We start from the raw sequence: 22,929 nt of genomic DNA, 5'->3' as shown, positions 1-22,929 counted from the left end.
CGAGGAGAGAAAGAAGACATGGTCCAGCCAACTCAGATGGACTTTAACGGGAAACTGTCATTGGACCAAATTTGCTCCAAGATAGAATCTGAACTAATGCCACCTAATGGAGAGTGGGAATCACTGCGGCAAAAAAAAACCCGATTGAAGTTTAGGGTCGGTTCAGGGGAGCTGGGTGGTTCCCCCCGGGCTCTCTTTGGAAGGTATGTTGAAAGCAAAAGGTGAAAGTTGAAAAAAAGAGTGGAGAACAAAAGTTGTCCCTAAGAAAAGGAGTATTTTGATTCATTGGTGATTTTACTGTTCAGGCTGCCAGACTGTATAAAAGAGGGAACAGGAATGACCATCAAATCAAAGAAGGGATGGGGATTTGAAAACTTCATTGTTATTGTAGCTAGAAGAGAAAATGGCACAACATGAATCCATTCTAGGGGCAATGATTGTAAATGAGAAAGGGAATGGCACAAAGGTAACCCTTTCCAGTCCTAACAAGGTACACTTGTGTGGTCCTAACACCCTTTGGCTCTCTATTTTGTGTAATTCGCTGGTTTCTTTGCTAGAATGACTGCATGCTTGTAGCCCTGGAGCAGTGAATTAGCAAATACACTTTTATCTTTGGAAAACAGAAGTTTCCATTGTAATTACATTAATGATAATCAAGAAATATGTTTTAACTGTTCTACAGTATCACGAAAGTGATGTTACAGTGACTAAAGCAATGCTTTTGGTATCAGTCTATTCCATCCACTTAGAGCACTCCAAAATTGGGATATTTTTGCTAAGATGAACTGTATTCTCAGCCAAAAAGGTCAAGGGACAAACATTTCAAACCCTGTGCCTGGCTCAGATATGTGCAAACACAACTGGAGCTACAAACAAACCTTGAAGTGTCCATGCAAACATAAGTTAGCACAAGCAAAGCAGGATGTACATGTAAATGGGAGTTTGCTCACATACACTAACTAGCTGGAGCAGAAAACAGCAGGAAAGTTTTGCTTTAATTATTTTAGAAAGTGAAGAAGGATGGTGATATTTGCCTGGGCCACTTCACGCTGTTGGCCATTTCCCACCCTCCTGGGAAAGTGCTGAGAAGGCTTTGCTGGTTTGTAGGCACAGCTTGGTGGGTTTGTATACAGCTAGAAGAAAAGTGGGGCAGGAATTCAGGAGTGAATTACAGCGAGGATCAAACAGATCCTCATGGAAAGCCTCCTGGGGACTGTTAGAGAGCTGTTGACTGTTAGAGAGCTGCTAAATCTTAAAGCCAGATTTGGAGTAGGGCTGCAGCAGGACTTGGAGTTAAGTGTGGGCCAAGGTGAAAGCCAAATCTCACCAGTTAGGTGATTCTCTAACTCTCATGGTATATTTTTTGTAGACCATTTGAATTTGTTAACAGAATTTGTTAAAAACGGATTAAAAGATTTTGTGACTACTACAGATATCTGTGTATCTCTCTATATATACTTGGTATATTATCAGAACACTCAGAAATCCCAGAATTATAAATCTTTTAGCAAATAAATGACAATTTTAAGGGCTACTTATGGGGGAAAATATACCTAGGTTAAGTTTATAATGTAAATTATATTTTTTAAAGAAATATATGTACTACAGGTAAGGAGATGGGATGGGTGATGACTTCACTTTTAGGCCTCAAGTAGATCTTCCATCTAAGTATTTTTATACTTCTATTTTAATTATCCATGCCAGAGGAATTAACTATTTTTCATAATTTGCATTTTTCATTGCTTTCTGGTACTTAATAATCTAAAAATGCTCCTTTTTTAGGACTGTATTGCCCTTCTGCTTTTGTGGAACTTGAAAGTTACCCACCATAGATGTAGAGCCACTGATCTCATGTTAAATTTATTATCAGTCATGTTAAATTTATTATCTGAGTCAAAGGAATAGGTATTGAAGCACAAGAGAAGACTGGAAGTGCTATGCACTGAAATAAGTGCAAATGTTTATTTGAATGGATCACAAAGCATTTCTGCATCTGAGCAACATGAGGGCAAAATCGTTTTCCAGATATGCAGGATATGAAATAGCAGTCGGGGCCAATGTGTTGTCTAAATGAAATGCATTCTCTCTGAAGGTTTATATTCAAATGCAAGCCTGAAGATACTGTAGGTATCCACAGGAAAAGGAGCTAATGATTTTATGCAGCAATGGCATTGTCAGCAGTGCTGTTGGCAGCTCAGAAATAACAGCAGTGCAGAATAATTTCTATCAGCTTTCTTTTTCTATTCTTCTAAGGTTTCATTAGTCCAGTATTAAGCCTCAAGGAACCAAACTACTTTGCTGCATTTGCTATGCAGAGCAAACTTCCCCTTTATTCAAAACAAATCTCTGCTAAAATTGTATGGAAATCTGTCACTGCTTTTACACTGCCATAGTTGATTTTAATGATTTATTTTTCTCAGTCTCTTGCAGAAAGCATTTTTTGTTGGATCTTCCCCCGCTCTGTGTCTCAGAGAACACTTACTGACATTTCTTGTTATGTTGAGTGAGGAGGATGAAAATAACACATCACCAAGTACAGAAGATGAGAGACAAGACCAGAGACCAAGTTTTGCAAATGCTGCTCTCTGTGTTGCTCACTACTCAAGATCAGCCCAGTATGAAGGAGTGCTGGTGAATGCTGATGCATTTGTTTATACCCTTGAGCCACCTGCCCTTTTGTGTTCAACAGATTGTCATTCCAGTATTCCGTGTCTTCCTATAGGTTACCTAAACGTTTTGGAATAAGGAAGTGTTTCACTTTGAGGAATGCCTACTCTTTTAGAGCATGTTCCTCTGAAATCAGTGACAAAGTACTCCTTGATTCATTGACTGCAGGGTCAGTTTCTAAGCTAATATTGACTGATGTAAGAACTTTGAGCATAAAACCCTAGATTGTAATGTCACACAGGACAGATATTTCTATGATATTCTTCAATACACTACTCCTCCAACCCCTACATTTTCAAACAACAACAAAAGGATGAGCTTTACTAAATGCTCAGGGAGAGAATTTTTACATTGACTTATTGTGCACACCAGATTTTACTATCATTTTGTGGGCCACAGGTTGTTGGCTTTGAGATCCAGGTATCCTACTAAAGCTTTACCACAAATTCCAGAAATACACATATCTTTTGGGAGATATGTGTATTTCTGGAATTCAGTATGAAAATTTGCAGCCTTTGCTCTGGAGATGGTGAGGCACAAGTGCCTATTCTTTCAAAAAAACCCAGAAAATACAAATGCAAAAAAATTTTACATGCAGTAAGACATCTTCGGTGGAAATACAATTTTTTTTCTGGATTTGTTTTTTTCTTTCAAGTGGAAATGTGTACACAGGTTATTTTCTGTTAATACAGAATAGTTACAATTTAAGCACACACCTGAAACTAATTTTATTTTAAGCACAACAACCAAAGAAAAAATAAAATAACATGTAAAAAGCACAGGTTTCGTCCATTTCAGCATACTTATTTTCCTTCATGGACTGTATTCCAGCCTACTTGAATAAACTCTTAGACTGGATGCCTGAAGTGAGACAAAATGAACCCTCTGGCAGGAATTAAAAAACAAAATACAAGAACTGGTGATGCTATATATTTTACAGGGTGTCAGACTGCCTGTTATTCCACATTTTCCCAGATTGCAAAAGTGTGAGAACTGTCAAAAACAAGAAAACCGCCCACCCTCTGCTCTAAGTAATGATTATAAAATGTTGTAAGTATGCCTCGGCATTTACACATGTATTTCCTTTTTTTTTTTTTTTTTGGTGATGAAATAGAGTATACAACATTGTCAAGGGGATATTTTTACTTTTAACATTCCTTAAATATTCAGCAGTGTGTTCAAATTCTTTGGAAAACAGTCATTATTCTGCATAGAGGATTTCAGCTTGAAATACTGAAAGAGTGTCAGGGAGAGACACACACTTCACTGTAAGCAAACATTTCTGTCGCTATGAACACAAAAGCTGTCTTGTTTATAGTGTTCCAAGTGAACCATTTTAGAGGAACTGTAGTGGGTTTACAAGATGAGTTGACAGTGCTATTGTTAATCCCACTCATCAGTGTAAGTGTGCAGGGATTTCCCCTTGGGAGCTAAGTCCAACAGGCCTCTGAATCAGAATACTTTCTTATTTGATGATTTCTTTACTGACCTGATCCTGCTTCTACTTCTGTAGTAGGTCAGCTAAAGGCATGGGCTCTAAAGAGAAAACTTGACAGCAGCTTCTAACTAGAGGGAGCAAGGGATTGATGCTCTTATGTCCATTGCATTTCTCATCACTATGGCTATGCACTGGAAACATTCCCTTTTAATTAGAGAATTCAATATTGTTTGAGCACACTTCAGAGGTTAAGTATGTGATTAAGTGCTTTCCTGAATCACTCTCTGGAGACACCGCTCTCTTTCCATGAATGCAGAGGCAACAGCTCAGCTTGGGTACCTGCATATAGAAGGCTAGAGCTGGCTACTCTTAAGTTCCTTCTTGGTGGATCTGACTGTAAAAGGAGGCTAGACAGTTTTTCATTTCCAGATCACATACATCAAGTTCCATCAGTCAGTGTCTTCCTCTCCTGGTCTGTCTGAGGGCATAAAAACCTCGTTCAAATTGGCTTTACATTCCCTTGGGCAAATTCTGCTGCCCATTATGCTACAGCTCTGAAGGCTGCAGCAGTGGGTGTCTTCTGCTCACAAGCTTGTCTGACCCTCCCACTTGCTTTCATACTACTAAATGTTAACCCTTAAAGTTTGGGAGAAAAGTAATTGTGGATGTATTCCCTGACAGCTCAGAAATTATTATGAGATTTTCCTTCATTTTTCCCATTTTTTGGGGCACAGGATAGTGATGTCGAAAGAGTTGGTGGGGTTTTTTTTTATGTGGGTGGGAGATCTATTTTCCAGTCCTGCCCTGTCCGCATTCCATATATTCATCTTCACCTCTGTGAACTTTTTATGGATCTTCCTGGGGAAGGCTTAGAGTGAGTAGTAGCACCTCAAAGGGGTTTTGATCTAACAGAGAAAATCTGGAATAATTTGATTTAGGAATAGCAGTTATGGGCAGATGCACAGTCAGTCTGGTGTAGTGATTAGACATTAGTCATTTGGTAGGCAAGAAATTAAACCTGCTGGTCAGAAAATGTAGAATAAGTGGGGTCAAGACCCTCACTCCTCCCTTTTCCTCCATGCCCATCCAACCTGTACAATGGCTGCCAGTGTATGGGGCGTGCTTCAGAGTGAACTCATCAGAGCAGCTCACACTTGGTTGCTGTATGGTATGTATGTCAGAAAAGAACAGGGATTGGGTTTTCTGGTCTCACCATCATGAAGTCAAGAGCTATTGAGCCAACGCTGCTCATACAGTCTTGCAAAAAGGCAAAGATTGGGCAAAAACCTAAGAGGCCTGATTGGTATGTACTGTGCTGTTTTGACAACTTTATAAGAAAAAAAAAAAAAGAGAGGGTAGTACCATATTTATCTAATACATTAACTTCTGTGAAGTTTAGTTTTAGTTTGCACATGATATAGATTAGTTGGATTAGATGATATAGATTAGATGGAGAGAGCGCATACAGGATAAAATATTACATACACTTTTGTTAATGACACTGCTTCTTCATTTTGATGTTGACCTCAGTTTCAGGTCATCTTTGTAAGTTTCTGTATCAGGCCCTAGATTTATGCTGCATGTATATTGTCCAAACTGGGAGGATTTCTTGGTATTCTCTGCTTCCTTTTCTTAAACACTGCTAATTCATGAAGCACTTCTGCAGTACCACAAATTTGGGAAACCCATGCTGTACACCAGTAATTGGATCTGGCATGTTGAAAGAAACTTTATTGTGATGGGCAAGAAAGAATGACACCTTTTTAATGGAAAAGAATCTATATTTTGAAATACAAACACATGTGTATAAAGATTTATTTTTCAACTACACATAATATAGATATATAATCGTTTTAACAGGTGCTTAGTTTGGGAAGTCTCTCAGGTGATTTCCTGGAGTAGTTCATATAAAACAGCAGGTAATGTACACTCGCTTTATTCTCTTACTTGATTCTCCTTTCATGTATCAGGGGTGCAGCAGTGGTGTTATTTCAATGGGATTCCTCCTGATTTGGACCCTGTAGGCAAGAGAGGGATCTTTTTATGCTGAGCTGATGAACATTTTGTTGAACTGCTCAGGAAAATATTTTGACTGATGAGAGAAAATGCCTGTAATACAGTGCTCAATATGTTCAGTTGGCTTTACTGTCATTTAAAATAGTTGGCTGAGCTTTGACAACATGGCTGTTTGTTATCTTTTCCCAGGAAAGTAAAAATCTTTCTTAATTTTGGTGGTGCAAAAACTGGCCTATCAAGAAAGTATTGTCATTTCCAGAAGACCCTTTTCAGATTTATGGGGTTAACTACCTTACAGTTTGATTTAAAATATAGTTATAATGAACTGTGTGAAGGTTTCAAATGATGCATTAGAGCAATATTGCTTTTTGCAGTAAAATGACCAACTGTTATTTCCATTCCTCTAGAGTTCATAAGAGTTATAGCCTCTTCCTGGAATTTGCAAAACAGTGCTGATTCACTCCACTTTAAAAGCAACTTTAAAGCATGGTGGGAAAATGTTGCATACCACAACTCCTTTGAGCAAAATTGCCACTGCTGCCTTTTTAATATTTAGAAAGTGCAACGCTAGTGAGAAACCTGCAATCATAGACTTTCTTCTCACATAGAAACATAATCAACAGTCTCAAGAAGGAATAAGACTTGACAAAACCAAAGGTGGGGAAAATATTACCCTAACATATTGGTGTTGGTATGTTTATGATGGCAGGGATTTTTTTCTGCTTAGAAACCCATAGCAGATGGAGCAATACCATTCTCCTTTTACACTTGCCTTCTCTCCTGTAAGAACTGAAATGTGACAAAAGAAGACAGTAAAGGACTTTTCCAGTTTTATTTTTAATTGCTCTACTTGCATTTGATGCCTTTTTATCAATATGAAATTGAATCCCAAATTCCTGACCGCAAGCTCAGCTACAGGGGTGCTTCAGAACGAAACAATTATACCAGTGTAGAAGGCTGCAAGCATTGCCTGGATAAGATGTTTACGACTTGCTGCACTGTTTTTAAGGGAGAAAAAGACACAGAGACTTCTAGGTGACAGACCAAGGCAACATTTCTGGAGTAAACTCCTGGGTGGCAGCTGGGTGACAGATGTTCTGACACAGCCATTTTACACTCCAAGCAGCTCCACACCACTTACATCTGCCCATGGAGCACCTCCCATAAAGCCATTCCTTTTTTTTCATGGTCAATGGAGATGGACCAGGTAAACTTAATTGGATTAATGAGTTGATTTTGGCTAACCTGAGCCATTTTGGGAGAAACTTATCAGGGAGCAAGTCTCTGAGCAGCTGTGTGGATAGGACAGAAGCTGGGTGATGTTTCCATGTGGGGATGGGTGCAAGGAGCAGAGGAGCTGGGAAGCTCCCAGAGCCAAGCTGCTATGATGCTAACAAACGATGTCGCCCAGCAGGTTTTATATTAGCCTGGGCATGGTGCCACGCAGCTGAGGGGACAATGTGCAGCCAGCAGTGGCTCTGGGGTCTCTGTAGAGTGCCCTGCTGTGTAGCGTAGACATCTACTTTGTGTTTTCTTCAGACCATTCATGCTACAGCTGTTTCTAAGAGGCTAAAAATGCCTCAGACTTGACAAGATGCATGGAGTTGAAGCCCAAAATGAGATTATTAGTTTGTCTAATGTGGGCTCATTTATATCTCAGGTTATTAAATTTCACCTACTTCTTTTTTTGGAGACTGGAACTGATCCAAAACCGACTGCAGCCTCTGGAATTACTCCAGAAAGTTCAATGGGTTGTGATTCAGGCTTTGAGTGAAGCCTCAACTTTATACATTTTTAATTATTGAAAGGACTCTAATCCCCTTCTGCTTCCATGTGTGCTGATACAGAGACCTCATTTTCCACTGGTTAATGCTGGAATTTGTCACTTTTTGTAGGAAACATGAAACATTTTCATTCAATGCAGTCTAACTGTGTATTTTTTCTAATAGATTTTGTGGATATGTTAATGGAGTTGAGGCACAGACTTAGGATGGGGCTGACACAAATTATTTCTAAAACTCAGTGAGTTGTGAGCATAGAAACATATTGTCCTTCAGCTTCAAATTACAGATCTCTGCTCCCTGAGTTGAAGGTGATGTCCCCAGAGGTGAAGGGTGAGTCATACCCACAGAGGTATAATCAGGATCCCTGATCAACTAAATATTCCCAAAGCTTTGAGAAAAGAAAAAAAATCTGGCTGGTTGCTAGAGTAATGAAAAGCAGGTATTTGCCTCACGTCATTCACAAAAATAGCAAGTGAAATACAGAGAATGTATTTCAAGACAAAATACTTTTGCTTCTGGAAGCAGAAGAGAAGAAGGAGAGACAGAGAAGTGACAAGGAAACTCACAAAGCAAAGGTGGCATTTGCCATGTGAGCCTGAGCAAGCAGAATGAAATATTTCTCTCCACCATGGGAAAATCTTAGTTTTCTGTCTGTCAGCAGCAAAGAGGCAACAAGTGTAAGCAAATGAGAAGAGGTTGGCACAGCACCAGCCCATATATAAAATTATTTGAAGAAACTTAGATGGTGAGTGCTGAAAAGGAGAGAGAAATCCTCGAGACCACACTGATAGCAGCTGTGTTCAGAGTTACTTAAGAAATACCCACAAACTTAATTCCCTTTATCATTTCAAAAAGAAGATAGAATTGAGTGTTGAAAGACGAGTGCAAGGGCTAATTGTTTTACAGATATAAATAATACGACTTCCAGTTTTGCCTGATTTAATAGCACGCCTTTACTTACAGTGGTGTAACAAGAAGATTCAGCACATGGCTGAGGTATTTAGTGAAATGCTGACCCCTCCACACCACTTTTGAAGGGCTGTGTGCTGAGAAGGAGCCTTCACAAGCTGTTGCACTAACAATGTGCTGAGCTACTCTCAGAGGAGAGTACCAAGTATCAGGAAATTAGCAGGTTGCAGCTTTGGTTCCATTCCTGGTCTTTTTCTTGCCTGCTGTCCCAGCATTTTAATTCAATACTGAGGACGAATCCTAGCTAGCAGCTAGTTACTGCAAGCTTCAGAAAGGTGTAATCTTTCTGATGACCTGCCCAGTAATATAGGAAATCATGAGCAAATACTGAACTTCTAGCAAGCCAATTAATGAACCATCAGTGCAATTAATGGTTTCCTTTTGTTTAGGACCTTTAAAAATCCTGATAAAGAGATTTGTACCTCTCTGCACTGCAGTGGTTTGTGAAGTGTCATAATTCACCACTAATTCTTAGCATGAGCAAATCTCTGCCTCTTCTTAAAGCTCTGGAAAATCAGAGTGCAGTCACTGCCGCCACCAGCAAGGGATATATTGGTGCATAAATAGCAGAGGTTATTGGTGAGGGAGATGCCTCCTCCCCATAAGAGGAGCCATTGCTTCATAGCTTGGTTCTCCAAGCTGGGAATGGGATACAAGAGTTTTGATGCCCGCTTACCTTTGTCCCTTCCTTCTGGCAAAACAGATCCTCTTCAGGATTATATGGAGTCTGAGACTAGGACCATGAGAGATTTTTCACCTCTCAGACTGCTGCAGTGCTCCTGGTGACCAGCCCACCATTTTAGAGGATAAAATGGAAGCACTTTATTTATCATCCTAAACACATGCATCATCAATATTTACTTCATTACTGATGTTTTATTTACCAATATATTTAAGCACACTTTTCTTTTACCTTGTTTTTTTTTTTTTTTTTTTTTTTTTTTTTTTTTTTAAGAGTATTCTCCCTTCAGGTATTTACTCTGTTGATAAATTTTCAAGACATTTATACTTCTTCAGTTTTCAGTTTGACAGACTGAGGTAGCCAAGCTCTCCAAGTGTCCTCCCACTTTCAAGGTAGCTCTTCTCCTGTACCTAGGATTTCCCTTTCATGGGTATTCTTGAATACAGCTGAACAAAGTCAACCCAGTGCCTTATGGAATGGCATTTGTTCTACCATCTCTCTGATGTTAATTTCTATCCTGATATATCCTGTTATCTGTTTGCTTTTACTTATTTATTTATTTATTTTATTTTGACCATTATGTCTGAAGGAGATCAAAATTATTCCATCAATCTACAAGTCTTTCTTATATCCACAGCAAAAAGTGTTCATATCCCATTGGTAGATGATCTTGCACTTTCTTATGCCAGATTTCATCTTACTTCTTTTACTTCAGTCCATAACTTCTTTTTTGCCTTCTGTCCTGGTCCTTTTGCCTACCAGTGATTCTTCCCAGCTTGATGCCAATAGACTATATTGGCAGACTCCCCTTGCTGTACTGCTCTAGAAAGGTTTTTGAAGAGTAGCTGTGGCCTTTGCAGTTCTTTGGCCTCCTGGAAGAGCCACCATGGATACTGTGTGTTGTTACTGAGTGCTCAGCAAATCCACCCTTGAGCTTCATCACAGCCTTTCTATAAATACAACATCTGGAACTGAAAACTTACTGCACTGTAAATTCTATCTCTGACTTTTTCAGCTAAAAGTTCTTAAGAGAAGTGACCAACTTCAGTGCAGACACCTTTCCATATTTCTATTTGAAGTTTTGCCTTTTATCCCTAGTGACCCAGAAAACTCCATGTTCTTTAAGACCTTTCTTCCAAAACAGGTCAAAAATATCTTACTGTTTGTTTTAAACATTTTCATGTTCCTCTTTATGAAATTTATGATGACCCTTCCTATTAATTTTCTGTCTAATATTTGCCAGCTGTAATTTATGTTTTCTTTATTAGGCTCTCAAAAAACTGATTTCACATTTTGACTTGGAGTCTTTCCAACCCTGCCAGTTTCTGTATTGTTGTGTAGTACTCATCTCTCCCAAGCCCCTAATGATGCTTCTTTCCAAGGAACTCCTTGATGCCGGATGTGCAGGGGCTAAGAATCTGCTGGGGAAAAAAGTGCAACTGAAAAAATGAATGGACATTGGGAATTATTAACATAAAAAACTAAATGTGTCCTTCTGCATTTGCCTCAATTTCTGTGTTGACCATGGGCCTGTGGTCTGGTTGGACTTTTCCTTTAAACTTTAACAATGTGAGAAGCTTTGTGTTTAACTGAAATGTCCCCTTGTGAACCCCGGTGTGTCTGGTGGGTGCAGAACCAGCATCACCTCCTGCACAGAGCCCTTGATGCTCACAGTGCAGCAGCACCCACTGCTCCACAGCATCTCCCTCTCACCTGGAACCAGAGCAGCTTCAGGGCTGCAGACCTCAGCTCTGCAGACTGCCACTGGGACCAGTCTGACACAGGAGCTAAGGACCATGGCTGTCACACTTGGCCTCTCAGCCATGTGACTGCAGACTCCAGGACAGGCTTATCTATAATTATATATTTCCATTTATAGACATTCATGTGTATAAAAAGCAGCTTTTATGGCAGTATACTAATCCTGACTGATGATGTTCTGCAAAAAAACTCCCAAACAAGCCACTGCTGGAAACAAACCCAGGTGTGAGGGGAAAATGTAGATGAATTAGGAAAGTTGATGGGTAAAAGTATGCTTGCATACATAAGCACATGGAAGGCTGCAATAATAAATTGCTTCTATATGTGGTTTATTCATGTGGTTCCCTATGTTTTATTTTTTCAGTCTTCCCTCTAGACAGTAATGAAGCTGGTTTTGGCAGTTTCTGTATTAGTTAGAATATAAAATAATAGATTATTGTAATCTTTCTCTGGAAGATGTGACTTATGAAGTTATCCACATTGATCCAGAAATGCTGCAATATCCTTCTCTTCTGAAACTTACAGATCTGTGCTAAGAGATGAAAACACAGGAGGAGAATTGCACAGCTTTGCTAGTTTATGGGAATATGTCAGGTCATGTGCATAAACAGCATTCTTGAAATCAAAATATAAGGTAACACTACCAACTTGAAATTATGCCCATGTCTGCATATTAGGTAACTATCAAACTGGCAAGTAATATACAATATACTCAGCAAACCTGGCATATAATTTTCTTTTATGAAGGAGCTATTCAATTTTTTTTTTTTTTTGATAAAAGGTTCCTTGTGAAAACATAGAACTCAAAGACTAGGAAAACAAACTAGTATGAACAAATAATGTGACAAAAATATTTCAAAGGAATTTCAAAAGAGATGCTTGAGATAGCATTTCAAAACTGTGCTAGTGGGACTTGATTTTTTCAAAGGGTTTCTCCAATAAGAATCATAACAACCCAATAGTGATCAAAGTTTGCAATGAAGCAAATTTAGTGCCACGATATAACTTTTTGATCTATGTCACCACACCCTTCAGGAAAAATGAGTGACCTTTGCACCTCAAAATCCTTAATATAGGAAATGAAAAATCTTTCTAAAATGCTATTTTCTGTTCAAAGCAGTTGTCAGATAAAGTAAATAATAGCCTAAGTGTTATATGCAGTCATATTTCCTATTTTTTCTTGTATTAATATTATCTGCATTGCTGAAAGTGCTGCATATCTCATTTTCCCGAGGCAGCATAACAAACACTTATCAATATGCTCATAAAACTATGTATTTTTTCAAAATTTCCTGTCTTTTTGAGTACCATAGGAACATTTAGGATTGTAATCACCCTGCCTGTTCAAGCCATGGCAAGCCACATCAATTTCAACCAGATGGTATTGGAGGCAGAAGAGGCTGGAAAGGAACCGTGTGCATTTTTTTGATCCTGCTCCTGTTTTTCGCCACTCTCTGTTCTCAAAATTGTTTAGAGAAGCCTTGCATCCCCAGGTTGACCAAATCCATCAGAATCTCCTTCCCTCTCAGGTTTTTGCTGACTCAGTCCAGAACTGTAGCCAGCATTCACTCTGCCTGTGCCACAGGCACAGCTTAAAGCCTTGGCGCTGGCTCTGCTGCAAAGGAGCAAGCACTGACCTGTCTTTCTCCTGACCCAATTTTACTCTGTCCCTGGTGCAATAAATGGGAATGTGCTACAGTCTGAAGACAGACAGATGGAGGAAGAATCTCAGGATGTGACTGTTGCAATAGCTTGAAAGTGAGCCAGCAAAACTTCATCATTGCACAAAGGAGTAAACAAGCTCAACTGGAGTATGGAGCTGAGATAACCCCAATGTTTAGTGTCAGCTCTCAAGCTGGGGAGAGTCACCATGCCACAGGGATCTTTCCCATTCTTGTCTCTTTTTCTCTCTCTCTTTTTTTTTTTTTCCTATATTCTTTGAGAGAAAAAAAAAAAAAAAAAGGAAAAATTAAACTCAAAGCAATGTGGAAAATGGGAACCTGGTAGTGTTTTAAATAGGTTGTTTTTTTTTTTTTCCCTAGGCTATGATTTGGATTTTCTTAATTTTGTCTAAAAAGAAGAGATTTCTCAGAGAAAAAGCAAAAACTTCCACAAGAGTCCATTAAAAATTTCCAGCAAAAAGCAGTGATCTGTTTTGGCTTATTGAAGCTTTTTAATTTGTGTTAACAACTGCCAGAAGCCCATTTGGAGCAGTGATTTTGCACTGTTTGCCAGAGAGGGATTTGGGATGGAAGATATCCTACTTGATGATAGAATATCTATCCTGTCCTGACAAGCTACATTCAATGTTCTGAGTTTTTTCCATAGTGATACTGAAAAAGAACCCCTGAAATGAGGAGATGTACATATTGGTACAGCTTCTTGAAGTTTTTTAACCACCTCATAGTGAGTTTTATAAACCCTGATCTTAACTGAAGCTTCAGGAAGAATGGCCAAGCAGAAAGACTTTCTTTATACGATATGCAGAGGTATGGGTTATGGAGTCCCTGATTAATTCTTATTGTAGTTATTGTAACAATTTTTTTTTTTTTATGTTTGGTAAAGAGCAATGCTTGCAAAAATATTCTGTTGTATCTAATTAATTATATTTCAAGATGAAAAGCTACTATACTACCTCTGAGTAATGTTGCTGTCTACTTAAATCCCTCAGCAACTTCAGAAAATATTTAGTTAAATATTTAGTATGCTACAACACATTTTTAATGTAATTTTTAACTACCTCACACCAGAGTGGGCACCACTTGGTGAGAGGAGAGGGAAGCAGGAGGGTGGTGGTTTACCAGTCTATAGCAGACATAGGCATCCCACCAAATTTAAGACTTTTATTGACTTTGTTGTCCTCAGGATCAGGACCTCTAAATTTTAATAGCTCTCTGGTGGCTACAGAAGCCTCTTTATCTGCATCCTTCCTCTACATGATAGCAGCAAATCCAGTGACTCCACCAGATGCAGTGCACAGCCTCTTTGAAGAGTGTCAGATGTTGCTAGCACAATGCACTTCAAACTCAGAGAGCACCAGCCCAGCTGATCTGCAGGGAGTGAAGGACTGGCTTGGTAATATCTGCCAGTTCAGAAGCCAGAGCCAGAGAATTTCTGCACATTTTTGAGAGTATGTGTGCAAAGCAAGTAGGATGCCTGCTGCCTGTGAACAGAAAGTAGAACAATGAAAGACACTATGAAGAGGAAGGAAAGAAGCAAAATCTGAAAGCAGCGCTTACAGGACTATGGAATGATTTCATAAAGCTCTAAATCTACCTTTTGAAATCTACTCCCCTGCAGGGTTGTGAGCTGTTGTGTTAGTCTGGCTCCAGGTAGGAAAGGATCTCCTGGCCCCATCACTCTGCACTGCCACCAAGAGACCTTGGGGCAGTTCTGTCCCACCAGCTCTGCACACACTGGAATCCTGTTGTGTTTCTTCCAGAGGCGCCTCTAAATCTCCAGGGGCAGGAGTCAATTTTGGATGGCATGCAAGAGCATTTGAAATGCCTGTGTACAGCCTGCCTCTCTGTTGTGAGAGGCTGAGGAATCTAAGTGAACGGTCAGCTTCTTGAGATTTAGGAAACGGTCTGGTATTTAGGCTAGAGTAAAAACAAATGTTGCCTGCAAGAGCAGATGAGGATGCTGTGTCTCACTTCCTGGAATTTAGGGCTGGCAAAGGCAGAATCCTTTTAATTCATATCATATCAAGGTCTTCTGCACATTCCTTCTGAATGGAGGATGCTGGAAGTGGAAAGTTGGCTCTCGTTTTTATTGTTTCCAAAACAAAGTCCTTTTGGTGATATTCCTGACAGAAACACTAGAAACTTTTCTTAGAGCCCCATTTCCAATATACTGATTTTTCTGAGAGACATCTAACAGATCCCTGTAGGTACAGCCTGTTACATAAAATGTTGTCCTTACAGATTTTCTGATTTACCATTTCAGTTTTCAAAAAGTGAAAAACATCATGGATGATCACTATGAGTTCAAAGAAAAAAAGATATCCTCTTGGTCCCGTTCTTTTCTCACTGTAACTTTGTGGATTTCAACCATTATCCCTCTTTTACATTAGTGAAGTTACTGTAATCATTGTGAAGTGATTGGTCTTTCTCCCTGTATCACTATATGTGATATACATGTGATATCACATGTGATATACATGTGATATCACATGTATCACATGAACTGATCCATTTCATTTACTTGGTTAAGCCCAGTCTTCTAGACTATAACTCCAAAGGGTATTTCATGTGTTGGTATGCATGGGCCCAAAGTTTTCTAAGCTAATATGAACAGAAATAGTAGGTGGTCTGAACTTTCACCTTTGTAGCCTTGTAGCTGCTTTAGTGAATGCTAAGTGCATAATTAACAGAAATGCCAGCATGAGGGCACAGGCCTCTGCCTATGCTTTCTCCACAGGCTTAGTTGCTCTGGATTTTCCTCGCTGAAGACATACTCGAGCCACTAATGTGGACCTAATCATCTAATCACCAGCAAAACCTCCATCCAAATGGAGGATTTGAGGACTGGCACCAATGCATTTCAATATGCCTGGAGACCACCACCTTATAGACTAGGAGGTACCCTGCCTGTACCCTCTGCATGTGGCGTTTCTTGCACTGTGGTCCTGTTCTGCTTCCAGGTCTCAGCATAATCCCTGGCCTTAGGAGACCACAGACTGCATCCAGGTCTTTTCCAACAGAAAGCCTCTCCTCCAATGTGTTACTCTCCTGTCGCTCTGGCCACATCTATGGGCTCAAATGTGGTGGGACTGATCCTTGGGCCTCCTCAGCAAATGGCAGAGACACAAGTCCACAGGAGTTAGTCATTACATTGCCATGAGACACATTCAAACTGACATCAGGATGATGTCATGTTTCTCAGCACTGACTCCCTACCAAAGTCACAGTGCTGCTGTATTTTGGATTCATTACCTGCTCTCATAATGAAAGGGTTATTTTTTTACCTGAACAGGTCAAAAACCATCACCCCTGGCATTTTTGTGAGCCAGATCTCTGTAGAGATCGGAAAGGTTTTCTCCCTGAAAGGATACCTCACCACAGACTACTTTGGGTTTGACTTTTGTGGTGTCTCCTTTCTGTTGTGGTTTCTGGAGATGCTGCAGGAGTTGCAGAGCTGGCGAAGCCATGGAGCTGGGTGGAGGGAGCCCATGGTGCCTGTGCTTACAGACTATGCTAATTTTATTTTTGCTTCTGGGTGGGAAGCCAGCAGTTGGTTTCAATCCCAATTTGAATGTGTCTTTCTCAGAGTCTGGCTCTCTTCTTGTGTAACACTGTGACGCTGAGATATTCTGGGACACTTTTACTAACCATGGCAAAGATGCATTCCTGGAGACTGGAGCGAGGGTGTTTTTCAGTGCAGGGCCACATGTCTGAGCGATTCCAGCTGGGAAACCCACTCTCTCTGGTGGTCTGATGGAGCCCAGGTTCACTGACCTTCATAAAACTGTGCCACCCACTGCAGTATGACCGCCTCTCCCCTGTCACACACATTCCCCTTCACGCTGCACACCCCTGTGACCTGGGGCTTCACCCTTGCTTCTCCTGGGTTTGGGCAGGCAGAGCAGTTTAGAAACAATAATGGCAGAGAGAAGGGAGGAAACAAAGCTACCCAAGAATGACAGCAGGTTTTACTCAAGCTCCAGTGGATGCTTTGAGGGATCCAACATGGTTTTTTGAAAGACAGTTTGTTACATCCTTAATTCCAAATAATCCTCACTGCTGAACTGGGAAGCAAACATTCTCCACTGTGATCCTGCTTCTCTCCCGCTCTTCAAAATAACTGAGGAGTGATACTTACACAAGGTGACTGCCTACCCTAGCTCCTCTTGTCCCTTTATCTTCATTCAGATGCTAATGATGGTTTAAACCAATGTTTGTGATTCACAGGCCTAAAGCAAAGCTAGGCAGAAGGTCTGTAGACAGTAGGGGAGCCAGCTATTTTTAACTCTCCTCCTTCCCTAAGTCAATATTAGGATAAGCAGCAATGAAAAAGGCCAACACAAGGAGAAAGAATTTGAAGCCAGGAGAGCTGCAGAAGCCGTCAGAACAAGCAGCCTCACAGGGCAAAGGGCAGCAGAGAGACACTGGCAGGTGCTAAGTGGGCTGGGGGACCATTTGTCTCTCACAAAAAAAAAAGCACTAGACTCCTCAGATATTTACAATGGCTTCTGTCCACTCAAACTGTCTAACTACCTATATATTTTAACCTCCCCTAAACAGAGCTGCGTGCCTCCAGCATCCCTGTTAATGGCAGAGGCTACGGTAATGCTTCTGAGCACTGTTTTCATCAGCCCCCAGCTGTACAGCTGCTAATGTTTCTGGAGTAAAGCATTTCCTCAACCCTTCATCTTGTCAAGTTGACTAAATCCTACAATGTTTTGGAAAAGGATAATCTGAACAGGCTTCACAGATTCTTTCAGACTACCAGAGACTCTGCTTGCATCTTGCTTAGCAAGAGGTTCCTAACCAAGTTTCATAGATTAGTGTGGATAGTGTGGATTTCAATAATACTTTCTTTCCTACAGTAGCATATAATGCATTGGGAGAAAAATAACTAAGAAAAGAAAAATATAAGTTTGGTGATGGAAATGATGGAAAGGAATTACAAGAATTTATTTGGATTTGTGTTGGCTTTACAAATGTTTTCTCCCATTGCAAAGAGAGGGAGAGAATATTCTGTACTCTCTTGACAATAAGAAGAGCATGCTTGTATTTCCTTTGACTATGAATCAAAAAACAGAGATGAAGTGATCTGTACCTATTTCTTCTTCGTGGTGTCTATGACTGAGGGACAAAAAGAGCTGTTCTGAATTGGGCATTTCACAGAATCACAGAATAATGAGGTTGGAAGAGACCTCTAAGATCATCAAGTCCAACCTATGCCCTAACACCTCAACTAGACTATAGCACCAAGTGCCATGTCCGGACTTTTTTTAAACACATCCAGAGATGGTGATTCTACCACCTCCCTGGGAAGACAGTTCCAGTACTTTATTATTCTTTCAGTGAAAATTTTTTTCCTAATATCCAACCTGTACCTTCCCTGACGTAGCTTGAGACTGTGTCCTCTTGTTCTGTCAGTTGCTGCCCAGTGGAAGAGACCGACCCCCACCTGTCTACAGCCTCCCTTCAGGAAGTTGTAGAGAGCAATAAGGTCACCTCTAAGCCTCCTCTTCTCCAGGCTAAACAACCCCAGCTCCTTCAAACGTTCCTCACAGGGCTTGTGTTCCAAGCCCCTCACCAGCCTCGTTGCCCTCCTCTGGATGCTCTCAAGCATCTCAACGTCCTTCTTAAACCGAGGGGCCCAGAACTGGACACAGTACTCAAGATGTGGTCTCACCAGCGCCGAGTACAGGGGAAGAATGACCTCCCTGCTCCTGTTGGTCACACAATTCCTAATGCAGGCCAGGATGCCATTGGCTTTCTTGGCCACCAGGGCACACTGCTGGCTCACATTCAACCAGGTGTCAACCAGCACCCCCAGGTCCCTTTTCGTCTGAACACTGTCCAGCCACGCTGTCCCCAGCGTAACGCTGTAGGGGATTTTTGTGGCCAAAATGTAGAACTCGGCACTTAGACTTATTAAACTTCATGCTGTTGGACTCTGCCCATCCATCCAACCAATCTAAGTCTCTCTGCAGAGCCCTCCTTCCTTCCAATAGATCAACACAAGCTCCCAGCTTTCTTTGTATCCTTACTGCTATTCCTTCAGCACTTAGCCTGTTAACAAGGGACAAAGGAAGCAAAACATGGATGAGAATAGGGGCCAGGTTGGTGAGGGATTACCCAACAATTCCCTTTCTCTGAAAGAAATCTCAGATGTGTAAAATCAGAATGGGCTCCATCTTCCTGGCTTTTGCAGTACATGTTCTTTCAAAGCTGCAGTCTGGGTTCTCCCCCTGTGTTCACTTCCTGCAACCTCCCAAGGCACTCATGTAGGGCAGAGAAAGGATGGTGGATAAGCTCATTTCAACAGAATGTTGTGTGATGTGATGTGTTAGGGTGCTTCTTAATTCTACAAACCTGCTCAACAGAGAGATTAAAAGATTGCTCCATGAAAGAGTCAGCTTCACCATGGTGTCTTTGTTCACTGATTCAGCAAGGAGTCCTCTACCAAAAAAAAGAAGGCTGACAAGGCTTGACATTCATGTACTTTTGAAATAACAAAATAGATTTGACTCCTCCTACATGCCAACCCCACTTAAAAAGAGTAAAATACATTTTCCAAATACATATTCTTCATACCCCACAAGGAATCAAAGATAAATTCTCTTTCCCCTTCACCCCTTCTTTTCCTATGTACCCTAAAAAGAGATCTGATTAATCCATGATGAAAATCTGGGGCCAGCTGAGAGAATGACAAATGTCCTTGTGATTTCATTGGGGCTGAAAGCCAGACCTAACAAAAATTGATCAGCATCTTCTCATCAATTGCAATCAAATTATGGTGATGTATTTTCTATGATGGGCATGGGCCTAACAAATACAGTGATAGTGGACATAGAAACTATTCAATGTCATCTCATTTTCTTACAGAAAATTGTGTAGCAATTTATAGTATTTCAGCAATCCTCTAGGAACTCCTTGCAGAGGTTGCTTTCCAGGGATACTAAGGAACTTCACAATTGCTCCTTCTCAATGTGTTGAGTTTAGCAGTCATATAACAAGGTTTGCACCATAAAAAAACCCATGTTGATTAAGATGTAAATTCAGAATTATTTCAGTGCTTGTGTTGTGGCTAGAGCAGTGAAATTCATGACTTCAACAGCAAGCAGAAGCTTGCAACTGCCACAGCAGCACTCGTATCTTTTTAATAGAATTTGTTTTTTGTTTGGACAAGGTCCTGCAGAAATAAAAGTTTCTGTATATAACATTATAAGCACAGTTGCTTGTCAAGGGTTAATTTGGTCAGTGGAACCTAAGTGAAAGTTTTAAAATGCTGCTGTCATAGAGAACAAATGCCTTCAAAGCGTCTATAGCATATGTTATTTAAAAGAGCACTGAAATAAAGTCCTGGTTTGAATTATTTTTCTTTGCAGAACTTCTCTAACTTTATTGCCAAAGAAAAGACTTCCAGAGCCAATTTTTAATCTTAATTATACCAGATTCAATCTGGAATATTTCCCTTGAAGTTAGTTACACCAGGTTTACCCAAAGCAGAATCTGGCCCCGTTTCTACATTAGACTCCTTCTCAAAAGATAATTGCATTAAAAAGCAAAATATCTGGCTAAAAAAAGCCAGCAGTCTAAGGATCATAATGTAACTAAATGCTGCTGTATCCTCTGCTCTTGAGCCACATCAGAGCTTTCTTGTCAAAGCCTGAACTGTAGCTTCACATGCATGGCTATGAGAACCTTTACCCGCATTTTTCTTCCATCTCACTCTCTCACTTCTCTCTCCACAACCACCTTGCTCAAGAGGAGTGCATATAACTGAGTTCCCTAAAGGATTGTCAACAAGAAACAGGCAAATGATCATATAACTGAGGCAGAAAGTGCTCTCTGCAGAATTACATGAGGTACAGACTAAAACAAGTTGATCTCGGAGAAAAAGGCCAAATAGTCTTTTGGAGAAATCCAAAAAAAGAGAGGAACTGTTTCCCTTGACATTTCAATGTTTCAGTCTCTCCTGTGTCTGAACTAAAGAAAGAAAAATAAGGACATGGGCATTGGCTACTTCTTGGAATGGCATGAGGTGTGATTGGCGCCTGCTCAATTTCTTCCATCATTAGGGCCACAGAACCTTGAGTACAGGGGACACACAGTGCTGCAAGAAGAATGAACATGTGATTCATGCCTCCTGCTGACATACCTCCAGCATAATCTTAGTAAATATGAGTAAAATGACTGAATAAATTCAATGACTAAGAGGAATGGCTACATTCACTTCCAGGTCTGGAACTTTTTGCTGACTGTGACAACATGGATGCTGTCTCTTGCAACTTTTAGTGGTGGCTCCACACAAACTCCAATTCAGCAAGCTCTTAGGAAGCATTAATGCCTTTCCATTGTCTTAATCCTTGGGATGGGGAAGATCCATGTTCAGAAACACTCCATGCCACAGAAATAGAGGGACAATGTTTTGTTTGCAGGGGTATTTTGGAGCATGAAAGATCAGGCGAAGAGAGGGATCCTTTTAGAAACCTAATTACAATTCATAAACCTTGGCTATAGCTCCAGTATTTCCACAGCAAATCACCCCAAAGGTGTGTGTTAATCACTAAGTGTCAGAAGAAAACCTGTTGTGGGATGAAGCAGAAAAATGACATCCCTTGGCTGGAGCATGGGCAGTTCTGGGTACTCAGTAAACAGATATGTTTCTTTCCTGAGTCTGACAGTTTATGATGCTCAGCCTATCTTGGCTCTTCTGTGCCCACAGTAGGAATGTATGGTAGATGGGATCAGCCCAGGCATACGTGGGGACTGACACTGATGCAGATGTTGTCACATGCCCACTGTGTCACAGTGACCACGGCCGCGACATCCAGGGTGGCCTCCACACCATTCAGCTCCCCCGTGCAGAACTCAGGGCTGGGTTCCCAAGCACAGTAGCCCGAGGGGAGCAAAGCTGGTACTAATAGTAAATAGCTGCAGAACGAAAGCAGCTCGGTCTGGCTGTGGTTTTGTCCTGCTGTAATCCATTAATTGCTGCAGCTCGAAAGAACAAAGGCAGAGATAATGGTCTCGGGAGTTACGAACCGAAGTCAAACCTGGGCTGAATCAGCAGACGATCCTTTGATTTCAGAGGGAAAACTTATCATTTGTGGGACGGGAGGAATTTATCTCTCCGCTTTACTTACAACAGGCCACATCCCCCGAGCTGCTGAGCCGGGTCCGGGCTGGACCTGCGGGGCTGGACCTACAGAGCTGGAGCCATTAGGTTCCCGGGACGGCCCTTTTCGCCATATTCTCCAGAGCCGGTCGGTCGCTGTTGAAGCACAGAAGCAGCAGCGGCTGGCGGGGCGCGGTGCCCCTGCCGGGCTCGGCCGGCTGCTCCCGCGGGCTCCGGTGCCCTCTAGTGTCGCGGGCGGCGCTGGCACTGCCCGGGTGCCCTCGGCCGGCGGTGGAGGCACCCCGGCGGCGCTGCCTCCCCTCCCGTCGGAGCGGCGGCAGGGCCAGGGCCGGGGCCGGGGGTCCCCGCCCGGTGCCCGGGGGTCGGAGCGGAGCGCGGAGCCAGGCGGCGGCGAAGGGCCAGGCGGATAACAACCCCTTTCCCCATTGCTTTGCCTCGCCCCCAAACTGCGTTCAGCCTGCTTCTGGACCAGAGAGGGCTGTTTATTCTGTCGCAGTCAAAAAAGTCAGGGCGGGAGCAAAAGGAAAAACAAAGTCTGTTTTTCAAAGAATAAGGCTTCCACGGCTCTTTTGGCATCTTTTAATGTCGAGAGCCAAACGCAACAATGAAAGCAAAACAGCTCGACGTCGTGGCAGCAGCGGCCTCGGTGGGGAAACGACGGGCATGGGGAAGGAAAACGGGTACGGGGAACTACGTCGAACAGCCATGACGCGAATAAAAATAAAGGCTAGGGAGGACAGGCTGGGCAAACTTAATTTCTTTTGTCTGGCTGCCTGTCCTCCCAGTGACACGGGATC

At 41.4% G+C, this 22,929-nt stretch overlaps 1 long non-coding RNA gene across 1 annotated transcript; it reads right to left on the bottom strand.

Annotated features, from left to right (window-relative positions):
• Positions 1 to 14,231: 14,231 nt before the first annotated feature.
• LOC128806166 (uncharacterized) lies at positions 14,232 to 21,697 on the bottom strand. Its single transcript, XR_008436729.1, has 3 exons — positions 20,854 to 21,697; positions 19,363 to 19,449; positions 14,232 to 14,480 (listed from the first exon to the last, which is right to left on the bottom strand). It is a non-coding gene; the product is annotated as an uncharacterized LOC128806166 (long non-coding RNA).
• Positions 21,698 to 22,929: the final 1,232 nt, after the last annotated feature.

This window comes from Vidua macroura, chromosome 4 (genome assembly GCF_024509145.1).
Source record: "Vidua macroura isolate BioBank_ID:100142 chromosome 4, ASM2450914v1, whole genome shotgun sequence".
Taxonomy (NCBI): domain Eukaryota; kingdom Metazoa; phylum Chordata; class Aves; order Passeriformes; family Viduidae; genus Vidua; species Vidua macroura.
This window is presented reverse-complemented; position numbering and strand designations above follow the sequence as displayed.